This window comes from Diprion similis, chromosome 14 (assembly GCF_021155765.1).
Source record: "Diprion similis isolate iyDipSimi1 chromosome 14, iyDipSimi1.1, whole genome shotgun sequence".
Lineage (NCBI taxonomy): Eukaryota > Metazoa > Arthropoda > Insecta > Hymenoptera > Diprionidae > Diprion > Diprion similis.
The window spans coordinates 5,245,797-5,259,563 of NC_060118.1; positions in this window are offsets into that span (position 1 = coordinate 5,245,797).

Sequence of the window (13,767 nt, forward strand, 5' to 3'; positions counted from 1 at the left end):
ATATCGGTAATCCACAACAAAGAAAGATCAAAGTGGTGAAATTTCACCAAGTCAGAAATTTACAGAACTAAAAATCTTGGATCATTCGGAATTTCAATGTTGCAGATTTTTAAATTTTCTCATTTTTGCACTTTCGAAACTTTGACTCGTTGGAGTTATGCTCTTTCGAAATCTTGCTCTTTCGGGACTGTGCATTTTTGCGAACCATTCGAAAGTCTGACGTTTAGTCAAAGTTTCTTTTTTTACTTTAACAAAGTTTCGCCACCAAAAAATTCAGAATTCGACTCTTCCGGAACTTCTCAAATTCTGAATCTCAACCCCGCCCCAAAAAGATATCGACACTGAAGTGAATTAAAGAATTCGGTCACAGCGTAGCTCGGCACATGCTTTCACTCTTGAAGCAAAGTTCCTTAAATGATTTGGAAAGAATAATGGGCAATGGAACAGCTCCTAACGACGGGGAGGATGAGGAATGATTCTGAATTACACCGACATCTTTCACTTCTCTCTTAATATCTGTACTGCTCCATGAGGGGTTTCGATTGGCCGTGAAAGCTCCAAGTAATTAGTGAACAGTTTTAGAGAGATTCGCATTGTCAATACGAGCTAGCGCCACTTTTGGCCCAGATTGAAGCCTGAAAGTCAACATGACGTTGAAGGTCGGCGTTCTTTGACCACTTTTCATTTGGGAGACGTTTAGGGGATATCGATTCTCTAAGTTTTACGGAAAAATTTGGGAAATCGTGTTTTACACTTTTTCCGCTTCCTATAAATCCACTTCATTAGGTAAATGATGATATGGTTTATGATAGTGCTTGTGTGATAATCAAGGAAACCTCGGAGAATTGATGAAAATATATGTGGGATTCAGCTACACAGTAGCGTGCAATAACCTCAAAGCAAGTCAGAATCGGCTGAAACTATGCATATGGGTAAGTCTACCAATTCTGTGTCAAAGTTGTAACGGTTGGTCTTAATTTAGCAAAACTAAGAAAGTCATCTGAAAGGACGTATCAAAGCAAGCATCCATGATTTTTTTTAAATTTTTGTGTTCAACAGTTTTTGAGTAATGGCGGCTCACAGTTTTCGCATTTTGTGAAACACTAAGTTTTCAAATGCCCATAACTTTTTTCCAATTATAGCTAGAGAAAATTTTAGAGAAACGATTTTTCAGAGAAAAACATGAACTTTTTGAAAAAAAATATGCCCAAATTCTGGAATGTTTTAAAAATTACGAAAATTGCGTTTAAAGTATAAACATCGATTTTTCGGTCCTTGCCCCATTTTTCCCGGTTTCGAAAGTGTTTTTTTCGAAAAATTCGGAATTTTTCACATCGGAATACATTTCAAACGAGATGGGATCTCTGAAGCAACCGCCTCAGAAAAATTAAATTCAAATTATCCGCATTTTTTTTGTTTTCGTTGACAATTAAAATTATTGTTATTCAAAAACTCAAAACCAACAGTAGCTATTAGAATTGAATTATAATTTTTTTAAGTTTGCCTATGTAATAATAAGATCTAATAGATAAGTAGTATTTAATTTTAATGGTTACTGTTGGTTTTGAGGTTATAAAATCTCTCACTTAAAAATGTATAAAATAACAGTAATAATAACAATAATTTTAATTGTAAAAAAAAAAAAATAATAAATTGCGAAAAATTTGAATTTAATTTTTCTAAGGTGGTTGCTTCAGAGATCCCATCTCGTTTGAAATGTATTCCGATGTGAAAAATTTTGAATTTTTCGAAAAAAATACTTTCGAAACCGAGAAAAATGGGGCAAGACCCGAAAAATCGATTTTTATACTTTAAACGCAATTTTCGTAATTTTTAAAACATTCCAGAATTTTGGTATATTTTTTTTCAAAAAGTTCATGTTTTTCTTTGAAAAATCGTTTCTCTAAAATTTTTTCTAGCTATAATTGGGAAAAAGTTATGGGCATTTGAAAACTTAGTGTTTTACAAAATGCGAAAACTGTGAGCCGCCATTACTAAAAAACTATTGAACACAAAAATTTAAAAAAAATCACGAATGCTTGCTTTAATACGTCCTTTCAGATGATCTTCTTAGTTTTGCTAAATTAAGACCACCCGGTACAACTTTGACACAGAATTGGTGGACTTACCCATATACATGGTGTTTCCGACAATCTCCCAATCTCGACACAAGCACAATTATTGAAGTTTCCATCATTTTCCATACTTGGAAAAGATTGGGTTTCTCAGGAGTGAAAAAACCCGAAACGCAATTATTTTACTCGGTCGGTACTTCGGCTTTAGTCAGAATATCCAAAGTGGGCAGCTAACGGTTGAATAGCCTAAATTTCAGATTGGCGTTTGAAGACCAAGCCTATGATGGGCTGATTTTTTCTAATATTTTTTTATTGCTTTTAATGTTTTTGATCAACTTAAATGTTATTTAAACAGTCTGAAAGTTCAACAAAAAAATTACAAAATTTTTGTTTCTCATCTTGAACTTTTCTGGACCGGTTCCATCACGAAGCGATTTGAAAAATCAGGGTCTTGAGAATTCTTACAAAATGTCTTTTGAATTTTTCAACCCATTCATTCAACATTTCCTAGTGAAAAAACCTTACAGCACAGCCCAATGATAGTAACTAGTAGACGGATTTTTATTTCGATAAAATCCCCTAACAGTGAGTTAGAAAGAAATAATGTCCACTTTTTACTTTCTACACTGGTCTCCGTTCGTTATATGGTCAAAACTTACCAGCAGAAAGTACCATTCCAATACGCAATAGTCATGGTGGAAATAAACTGCGGTAATGGGCTCATGCAGTACGGCATGCATGTGAGACGTACGTGGAAATAATCTCGATACAGCTGACATTAAACTGTTGAAATCGATAATCGTAACTTTAATCTCTGCACTGAAACACTGTGAAAGTAATAGTACATGCATAAACTACAGATATTACGGCGACATAGGCAAATAAGTTTCATGACTCTTTCACCATGACGTCACATAAAGTCTCGAGAAATTTTACGAGTCTGCTCTATAAGCTTCTCATGAAATAATTCCAGTTCTCTTCTCAATTGAAACAAAACAGAAACGCTGCTAAAAAGTTGTGATCAATAGTTTTATTTACGTCAAGATAGTTTAATACTTTGGACCAAGGTGAAGATCATGTAAGCAGCAGAAGGCATTGACTTTGCACCAAGGCTGGAATGTTGTAATTATCAAAGAAGTTGAATTATGCAATGGTGTAAGACTACCGTAGAATAAGTATTCCAGGGTCGAATTATTTTCTCAGTATGTCTGAACGAAATCAGTATTAAAAAACAACGTAACTTGTTTAATCCTGATTACAAATATGAGATGTAAATGTGGTTGTAGATTTTGTATTAGTAAATACTAACTCGATGACGTGTTAACAGATAACTGTTTTTTTGTGAGCTTAAAGTAAGCAAAGTAACAGTTGCAAGTATTATACGAGAGCACAGGGTATTCAATGACTCGCGTCTTTACTGCCGTGGCTGATGTGGACCTCGACATCCAACTTTAGCGACGACTCGACGATTTGCCTACTTGACTGCGACTGACTTGATGGTAAAAAAAATTTATGTGTTAGGCTACGATAAGAGCTGAACCCATGAGGGTGGAAGGCAATGCTAGGTACCTCCATCCTCCATGCGTGGTCCGGTAGGGGGTTAGAAAAACCCAAAACGCCTACGTCACATTCACGAGGCCCTTGGCGTGGGACTCTTAAGGTACTTATAAAGACGCGTTGTACACCTCGAAAACGCGGGGATGCAAAACTCCTATACCGCTTAAGCGATCAGAGTGAAACTTGGGCAGTTAATGCCTTATTTTGGCAAAAAGTGGAGTGTCTTTTTAATTTTTTTAAATTTGGAAAAAAATTTTACAGATTGGTTACCACCCACAGAAATTGGCCAAATTTTCACAGTTGCACTGAATGGATCGACCTATCCGGTATGATGCCACTCGGCGGTGATGAAACACACATTTTGAGCCAAGTCCCATGAGATTTGATGGTGAAATGACAAAATGGCAGCTGATCTGGTTTTCGATTACGAAGAACACCGAAATCTCATTTTTGAGACATTTGTTAACGACCTTTCACGGATGGCGGTAATTTTTTACCGACATTACACGCATGCATTACTGGCATGCGCGTGTGGTGACGACCTGACGCCATAAACGAGGAAAGTCCGAGGTCCCGAATTCATGTTCTGGTTCTTTCGCTTTACCTTTCCAAGCATGGTTTCTCGTTAAAACAAATGCTGTACGTTCTTTATGGCACATGCGCGCACCCTTCATGGTTTGGGAAATTCCATGAGTCAGTTCGACGGTTTACAAACTTTTATAATTATTACTTAGGTACAGCCAGATGTATTGGGCTATGCTGGACCGAACAAATGGAGCGATATAAGAGAAAAGGTCGAATGTAATTAGTTCTACTGAACCAATGATCAGTGGATCACGTATCCGAATAATTTTACAATTGTTTATACATATAAGCAGCAGAAGGCATTGACTTTGCACAGAGGTGGGTGAGGTTAGATTAGGTTAGGTTAGGTTAGGTTAGGATTGGATTGGATTACAAAATGGAGTGACATAGCCAAGAGATCTCATATAATTGAATCTACTGGACCGATGATCCGAAGTGGATCACGTATAGCAATCGTGTTACCTGCGTGGTTTTCCCGAAAGATATAAATCAAATTGGAAGTTGGAAACGTCACGGATAAAACCGCGGAACGAGTAGACAGAGCTGGCGAGTGAACGGCCAGCCGATAATCGTCCTTCATTTGAAAACGGAATGGTTGGCATTTCGTTCGCGTTTTATCCGGAAATAGAGAGTGAGAGGGAGAGACAGAGTAGAGTTGCGGAAAGGAATTCATTGACGTTCCGGGACATCACTCCGTTGAAACGAAGTAACGAGCGGTGGTAAATTGCTTTCGAGTCGAAATCTATACGTATAAAAATGAATGTCTGTTTGTCTCACGGTCTTATATATACACTGGTCTGGAAAGCCTCAGTTCAATGAGACCGTGTGTCCCCCTAGAATAGAAATGTTTGTGTCCCCTTTACGAGCTCCGCTATTCCTTTTGCTCACCGCCATATGCGTCGCTGCAGTCTGGTAGTATTTTTGTTTTGTCGGGACTCTAGTATCTCCCACCCCCTTCCCCCTTTGCTGCTTATTATTTTCCGCGCATGTGCCTCGTTCAGAACAGGGAGAGAGACAGACAGAAACTAATCTGTACTTGTCGCATACTACTTAGCACCAATGCCACGTAGCGGTGAAATATGTAAGAATATTTGAATCGGTTAACGGTTTCCTACCATTTCATAGTAATTTCCAGACCTGTATATAACACCGTGGTTTGTCCCGTCTGCGTTCTTTTGTCATTGCGAAGGCTTATGAATTAGTGGAACTACTATGCAATAGGTAGCGTGCGAGCCGTTTTAACAAATGAACGTATTTTATATAGTTTCCAGAACGACTGAACCGATTTTGATTATTTTTTTCTTCTGTGAATAGCTACAACGTCTGACCGTATTTGGACTATATTTCGTCACCACGATCTGAACAGTTTTGGAGAAATAACGGTATACCTATATTTGTAAGCCAAGTCAAAAGAACGGGATCATACACTTAAGCGAACGCTGAATGCTCTTATAGATAGAGGTTAGGTTAGGTTCGGTTATAGGTTAAGTCAGATATTATCAGTCTTCATTTGAATATTCTCAACTGTAAGCAAGATTTTTTCATGTGAATAGAATTTTCATTTTGTCACATTAAATTTAGATGTAGGCGAAGCCGCAACTGGCGGTTATATTATTTAGTATTGAGCAAAATTCTAAAACGGAAAACCAAAGGGAGAGAGAATGAGAGAAAGTGAGGGCGTGAGAAGAGCTGCAATTGCGTGCCAGCGAGGGGCGGAGGGGCGGGGGGGGGGGGGGGGGGGGGGATAAACCGGACAACGCGGAGTGATTTGTGGTTGCGAAACTAGTTGCCACAGATTGCTGGCTCCAGCCACCCCTTTTTCAACCCCTTGCCATCGTGCTCAACTACTCGGTAGATTTATTCATGTTTGACAATTTTCATATTTCATGGACGAAGTTGTTGTTCAGCTGCAGGGAATCGATGATGTACTCCAAAGATATTCGCTACTTTTAATCTGTAGGTGTATTGGTTGGAGTATAAGATAATTTAGAAATGAATCGTGCGATCTGTCTGCGTCAAAAGTTAGGAGAAGAGGACGAAACCGTTAAAATAATCTCCAGCAATGCGATTTCTGCCAATTATAATAAACACGAATAAGTTAATATTCTTACTATGTGATAGAAATGAATCTGAGCTAATTCGAAGAACACAAGCTAATGACAAGATATCAACGCTTTGAGAAAATCCTTTGTCATTTGAATGTACGGAATGAATAAACTTCGATATTCCTGATCCGAATATGATGTTTTTGGGGTTATTTTTCTATAGATCAGATCACCATCCTTTGGTGGCAACTTTTACATCGATATCGCAGTTTTTTTAAAAGTTTTATAGTGAACTTTATGCTGGATGTAATAGTTGTGATTAATACATAACTTCAATCCACATAAAATTAAACCTACGGTAGAAAAAAAAAAAAAAAATTAACGATATCATCGGAACTCTAAACCGTATAAATTTTTTTCTTGGTGGTGTATATTCGTCATAGTTAGACAGCCATAAGCGATCATGATGATTCGTTTGATTCTTTCAGGGGTGATGTTGCTTATATGCAACATCAGATTATTTTCAGTTTTTATATGAATACGGGTACATTTTAGCACTAATAAGCAAGCAATTAAGTTTCTCAAGACTCCTATATACCTCAATTTTGTAATGCGCCATGTGTTTTGACTTGAGTACTTCACAGTAATTTATTGATAAACAATCAATGTGCAAAAAACACTATGAAAAGACAAACCGTTTTTCACAGTTTTCATTGGATCAAAGCCAAATTTTCTATGCTAGAGTTTTTAAAGTCGCTGGTTACGAATCCGGTATGGAAATTTCAAAATTCTAAGTGGCGGATCAAACGTTACGGATGGCAGGATCAAAATTACGGAATTTCGCATTAAATTTTTTTTCACCTGATTCCGTATGAAATTTGTAATCGAAAGTATTCTTGATGTTGTTTTTAATTGGACGTGTCATTTCCTTGAAAAAATCAGTTATATGTCCGATAATGCAGGCCGATAAAGACTAACCCTTAGACTCTGAAACCGGACCATACTTTCCCTAAAGTTTTTGACGCGCTGAATCCGAATCTGATTTTAATAAAAATGGTCAACATATTGAATCCCAAAGGACACAGTGACCGATGATAAATGTTTAAAAGTTATTCACACGATTATATCTCATAATAATTGTGTCCTTATTCCAAGTTCCAGTTAAACAAAGATGGCCAGAAGATTTTCTCGCCGAAACTTGCAAGTTGTATAAATTTTATCAAAGTTCTTGAAAGCATGGCGTGCTTCGAATGATCGATCCGAGGTGGATGTTACTCAGTCCAACCTAGCTTTCTATCAACGATATTTTTAAGCATCCGTGCATTGTGGATTGTTGACAGAATTGCTCGCCGTATGAATGAAATATTTTTTATCGGATCTTACGAGTTTTCCGACAAATTCAAGTCTCCAGAGGATATTGCTCTTTTTCCGAGACTGTGAGATCTCTCTGAAGATTTGCCTTCGGGGTTAAAGCTGGGCGGTTTGTGGAACGGTGCGATTTGCCCGAGGGAACGGAAAGGTGCTGGGATCTCGATAAAGGCGACAGATGGTCCGGCTGCGCCTGAAACCAAAAGCTGAACCAGAGCCGAAATGTTTTACTTGCAGAAGTTTATCGAGTCTTCCGAAACGGCGAAGTTACGCCTGCGACCGGATTGTTCCCTCGTCGCGGCTTCAAACTTTTCCTTATCATTTTCGTCGATGAAGGTGGAGTTGAATCTTTCCACGCCAAGGTGAAGTACGTACACTTGCCTTATGTATGTACATACCTACGTCGCATCACAGTCCAAGAACAGAACTCAGTAATTGCCGTACGTAAGGCGCCGTGGAACAGGTTTATACATGTATCCTGACGTCATAAGCACCACACACCTCTGGACGTTCAACGTTGAACCAAATGACAGACTTCTTGTACGCGCTAAGTGGTAAGTAGTAGCCAGAAAATTGACTTAGCAGGAAAGCGGCTATCATGAACGAGTTCCTGTCACTTGAAAATATTTTCGTTGCATCGTGCCATATTTACGGAAAGCTAGTGAAATCTAACCTAACGTAACTTGACCTTACCGATGGAATAGGTTTTCCCGGATACGTGTGTGCTTTTATACTTCCCTAACTCCCTCGCGGAAGTAAAATAAATTTTGAAATCGTAGGAGTGGTGAATATTCAACAAGCTGGTAATTCCCATTGGCCATATTTGATGTGAGGTGATTTTACTATATATATATATATATATATATATATATATATATATATATATATATATATATATATAATAAATTTAACCTAAAATCCGCTGCATCATGTATACAGCTAATAAAACGTTATAATTCGACAAAAGCGAGAGTTTGTTTCGTATTTTTAACGAACCTTATCACAAAAATTCCACATAGTAATGGTCAACATATGATGAAACTGATCGATGTATTATAAGAATTCCATAGGAATATGCTACAGGGACTCTCAAAACACCATAAAAATTCATGAAACTTTACGGGATTCCCGCGAAATGTATGAAGAATGATCCACCATCGTTTCACACGCTATAAAAAGTTTAAAAACTCGAAGAAGAATTTCCAGAAAGGAATTGCGGCAACAATGGTGGTGGTGATATATTTGCATAATAGGTTAGGTTAGGTTAGGAATTTCCAGAAAGGAGTTGGGGTGGCAATGGTGGTAGTGATATATTTGCATAATCGGTTAGGTTAGGTTGAGTTAGGTTAGGTTAATGTGATGAACTTGAGTGATTCGAAATGAGCAATGCACGTAATAACCATAGCCAGTAATAACTCAAGACGTATTTGGTATTTATTTTTCATTATGATCGACGGTTGAGAAATGCCTGAAGACCCTTGATCTTTATTAATTTTATGCACAAATATTTGAAGGCTTAAGCTACATTATATGTTGAACACGTTTGAAGATGTTAGCTGAAACCAGCAAAGTTTAGGACGTAAATTTTTTATACCCTCTTAAAGAACCGTAAAGCGGCTTTTAATTTGAACTAAGATAGGTAGGTTAGTATTATATATTTTCGTACCATCCATAGCAATGCCCGTAATCGTAATAGTCAGTATTTACGTTATACATCGCGTCGGTACTTAAATAAACTCTGCGTCCGAAGTTGAGTATTCTGGGGATATAATATCAGGCGTTGTAAAACAGTTTATAATTATGAGGCTTATTTTGTTTTATTAATTTTTTTTATTCCTTTGATATAATGCGCTTAGTAAATTAATTTGATCGAATATCGTACCTTTGAACGAACATCGTTTGAAAATCCATGAGTAATAAGTTAAAATAGTTGAGTTTGCACTAGTAAGTAATATAAGTGAAAAATGAATTCATGAAATGCTTAAGTTTTAAGCAAATTGAGTTGAGGTGAACACATCATACATTTCTTTGCATATAATATATTGTCATAAAAATTATTATATCATTATTTTATCATTGTCATTTCGGAAATTCTTATCATTATTTTACCATTGTCATTTCGGAAATTCTAATCATTTAGTCGCCATCGCAAGTGTTACACATACTAGAAACCCGATATGAACTTGTGAAACTTTTCAAATTTCCGATAAAATGCCGAATAAAAATTCAATGAATCTGCGTAGAAATTTTTGCCAAAAATGGAAATACTCACACGTTAATAGAGAGCCTGTAAATACTCTGCATAGAAATTTTTTTGGAAAATTATCATATTTTTTATAACTCACGAAGTTTCTTGAAATTCCACCCGAACAATTTTTTTTTTTTATAATCTGTCGAATCTTATCAAAATTCTGGAAACTCCAAGAAATATCCATTGAAACTTATCATGAAAATTTTGGAAACTCCTGAAATATCATAGTATTTATATAGTATACTAGAAAAAAATTTCCCTAGCATTGAATTCGCGTAGAAATTTTTGTGCTCTCCAACTTCTGGGCAACCCTATTGTCTGGGAATAATTTGCTGGAATCCCGAGGACTTAACCCGGAAGTACCCCGTAAGAATATAAGTTCTCGTTGAAAAAAATCTTCGTTCAGAAATTTTAGTAGGTGATATGAATAGGTCACGAATTAGGGGTAATTCTATGTCAATTTGCTTCAAGGTAATCGACCCGCGAGAATTGATCCGCAACAATTAAACACTGTTCGGGTTGATCCTTGCGACGATAAACCCTGCGGTGACTGAACTCTGCGACAATTAATCCCTTGTATTAGTTGAACCCTGCGGCAATTAATCTCTGCAACAATAATAGGGCAAATATAGAATGGCAATTACAACAAACTCAATTTTAACACACCAGCATCAATGAAAAATAATTAGCATGATGAATATATTCTCTTTGTATGGGGTGTAGAGATTGAATGTATGCATAGCTATACAGTACGAAATCATAATACGAAAAATTCGATGAAATTCGATGAAATGATGAAGCCCAAATAACTATGTTATTCCCTGTAATGTAATACGTGACGTAACCATATTTTCAATAAATAATCTGTGCACTATGGAATGGGAAATCGGAAATTCGTTGTGGTAAGAGAAATTTGGTGGTTACTCGAGTACCATAAACACGTTGATGTCACAACTTCCGTCATACATTCTTCGTTACACTACGTTACACTTCTAAATTTGAGGAATCAGGAAACCTGCAGGCTACCTGGCGCACTTTAACTGCAAATAGACTGATCCGAGAGTCATTATTTCAACAGTTGATTGTGCGAAGGTATTCAAAATTCAGTTTTGTCGTTCAATGTATTATTCACGGCTGTAAAAACAGTAATTCCGTTGTAACTTTTTACCATCTAATTCGTTTGATTCCACACTCCAATCGAAAGTTGAATGTAATTATAATTAGCTATACTGACAACGAACCAAGAATTCTGCTTGCTTACTTCTCAATTTGCGGAATTTGATAAAAAATTTGTTTGCTTAAATAGGACACGCAGGCATTGATTGCATTGGTATCCACTTAATTTAATGAAAATTATCCTAATTTGGGTAGATTTTACACAGCTTAAGTAAATTTTATTGGAGTAAGAGCGATGCATCGTTGAAATTTGAACTCTTTCTGTTCATTCGTTTGTTTAATATAGTAAGAAAGAGAGTGAGTTTGCTCGGTCGGTAAAGGTAGGATTGCTAAGTGACCTTAACCGCTAGAATACGCGAATGAAAGTTGAATGACTTTCTGATAGAAAATATTTATGAGACCACGAGTACCTACCAATTTCATTCTATTATTATTCTACACTTTATGAAGTACATGTGTGTAAATTGTATCGTTCATTATTCCATGTATTCAATTTTCAAAAATACTCATCCATAATCTGGGAGGTTTGGTTCTCGACTCGCTTAGGGTCAAGAGCATGTCAATCGAAAGGTAAGAAAAAAAGAAACGAATAAGAATGTGCCTATATCCATCATTAGTGAACAACTTGAGCACCAATAAGTACTTAACCTGTGCAAACAGAGGTCATGTACGTCTCTTTGCCTCGATCAATGAATATGAAATATTATAGTCAGTAGATATATGTAGATACTTATGATAGCAGTATGGAGTAAAATATGGAGATAAAGAAACAAGTAACAAGGTGAAAAAATAAAGAAATAAAAATATGATATCGTCCATCATTGGTGAACTAATTGAGCACCAATAAATACTTAACCTGTATTAATGGAGGTCGTGTGTGTCTGTTTGCCTCGATCAATGAATATGAAATATTGTATTCAGTAGATGTATGTAGATACTTGTAATAGCAGCATGGAATAAAATATAGAGATAGAAAAACAGGGAACGAGGTAAATAAAACAAAACTAGTTTCACTCAGCTGCTCATCAACGTACAACTTAGTATGGCTCAACATTTTGCGGGGAAAATCTTTGGAGGATTGTGCGCATCGCAATATAAATATTTATGTGATCATAGAGCTTTCACAATATAATTACTCGCACAAAATCATCAACTCTTGAATTCAAATCGCCCAAAATAAAATAATAAGTGTAGGTACGTGTCCAGGAGGCAATCAGAAAGTCGGTTTAGGATTCTGAAAATAACTATACAGTTTTGTTTCAAGTTATTTGCAGTCAATTCAAAGACGATTTTGGTCGGACTGGACGAATATTCATAAAGTAAAAAAAAGGACATGTTTATTTTTATCTGTGTTCCACAGATGATTATGTAAGTCAGCAAAATTTTTCTTCACAGCTTATATTTAAATGAATAAATTTTGATTCTATACATCGACTAAAAACCAAAATCTTCAATTATTACTTATAACGGGTATTTCTGTCTTTATTACGTTGACAAATAAGTCTTGAAGTTTTTACTTGATAGTATAAGTAGCAGGTAGCAGCAGGTTGAAATAAAAATCGAACTTCATCTAACAAATCAATTTTTTTTTTTTTTATTGATTACGTGGAAGAAATCAAAATTTGAAATCTGGAACCTAGACTCGAAATTCGTGTTGACCAGTGTTATTAAAGTTAAATAATAAATACCTCAGTTAAGAATTGTTGGAAGTAAAATAATCGGGATGATTTTTTGACGGTTAAAATTTTCCATCGGTTTGAAAATATAACGAAGCTGGATGTGAAAGTTTAAACGAGATACTAACTTCGTCCAACTGCAGTGAGTGTGTGCTGAAAGGTATGGCGGTGATGTTCATATGAATCTTAGAGAATATAGACATGGAGGAAGCCTGATATTATACCTTTTCGTGTTGGTAGTAAACGGCATAGAGAGGAAAATGAAAACAGAACATCTCTTTTCTGTCTGAGTCTGAGTTCTGTATGTCTGAGTATACATGCTGTGTCTAGAACTGCTACACACGCTCCTTTCTTCGAGGAGCGTTTAACTGAGATGTGTACCAACTGTCTAAAGAAATCCCTATATTGTTAGGGAATTATTTTTTTGGCGAACGCTAACCTGTTCGGTAATGCCATCACGTATAGTCGTGTTGTGAGTATTTGAAAGTCCCGCTCATTTTTTCCCCAAGCAGATTCAGCGTCGTAACAATTAATTGCCACCGATCTAGGGTATTTTGGTGTCGTTGGTACACATCTTACTTAAGTCCAGTCTAGCGCAAGAGAGAAACTTTTTTGGAGAAAGAATCTGCACTCTTAGGCACACAGTGTATACTTACACCACGTTGTAAAATTCAATAGATGAGTGCAGAGTGGTTTTTAGTCACGTGTGTAAGACTCCATTACACAGGTATGGGGAAAAAAATTTATTTTAACTGCATGGGATGTTTTTGGTAAATATTATGTTCTCGAGTGTACTGAATCCAAAAATGACTTCCATTTCCCTCCATCACGTACAGTATTTTTGCAAAATACAATTAGGTGTTTGTGTAAAAAAATGCATAACAGTAATGAAAAAACCGCCATTTCATTACAACGAACTAAACAATATTTCTTACAAAATTAAACAAATAATTTTATCAGGAAATGTACTCCATATTCCGTGTTCATGCTTTTTACCCACGAAACCATTCCTTCTTCTCGTTGACATTTCTCCG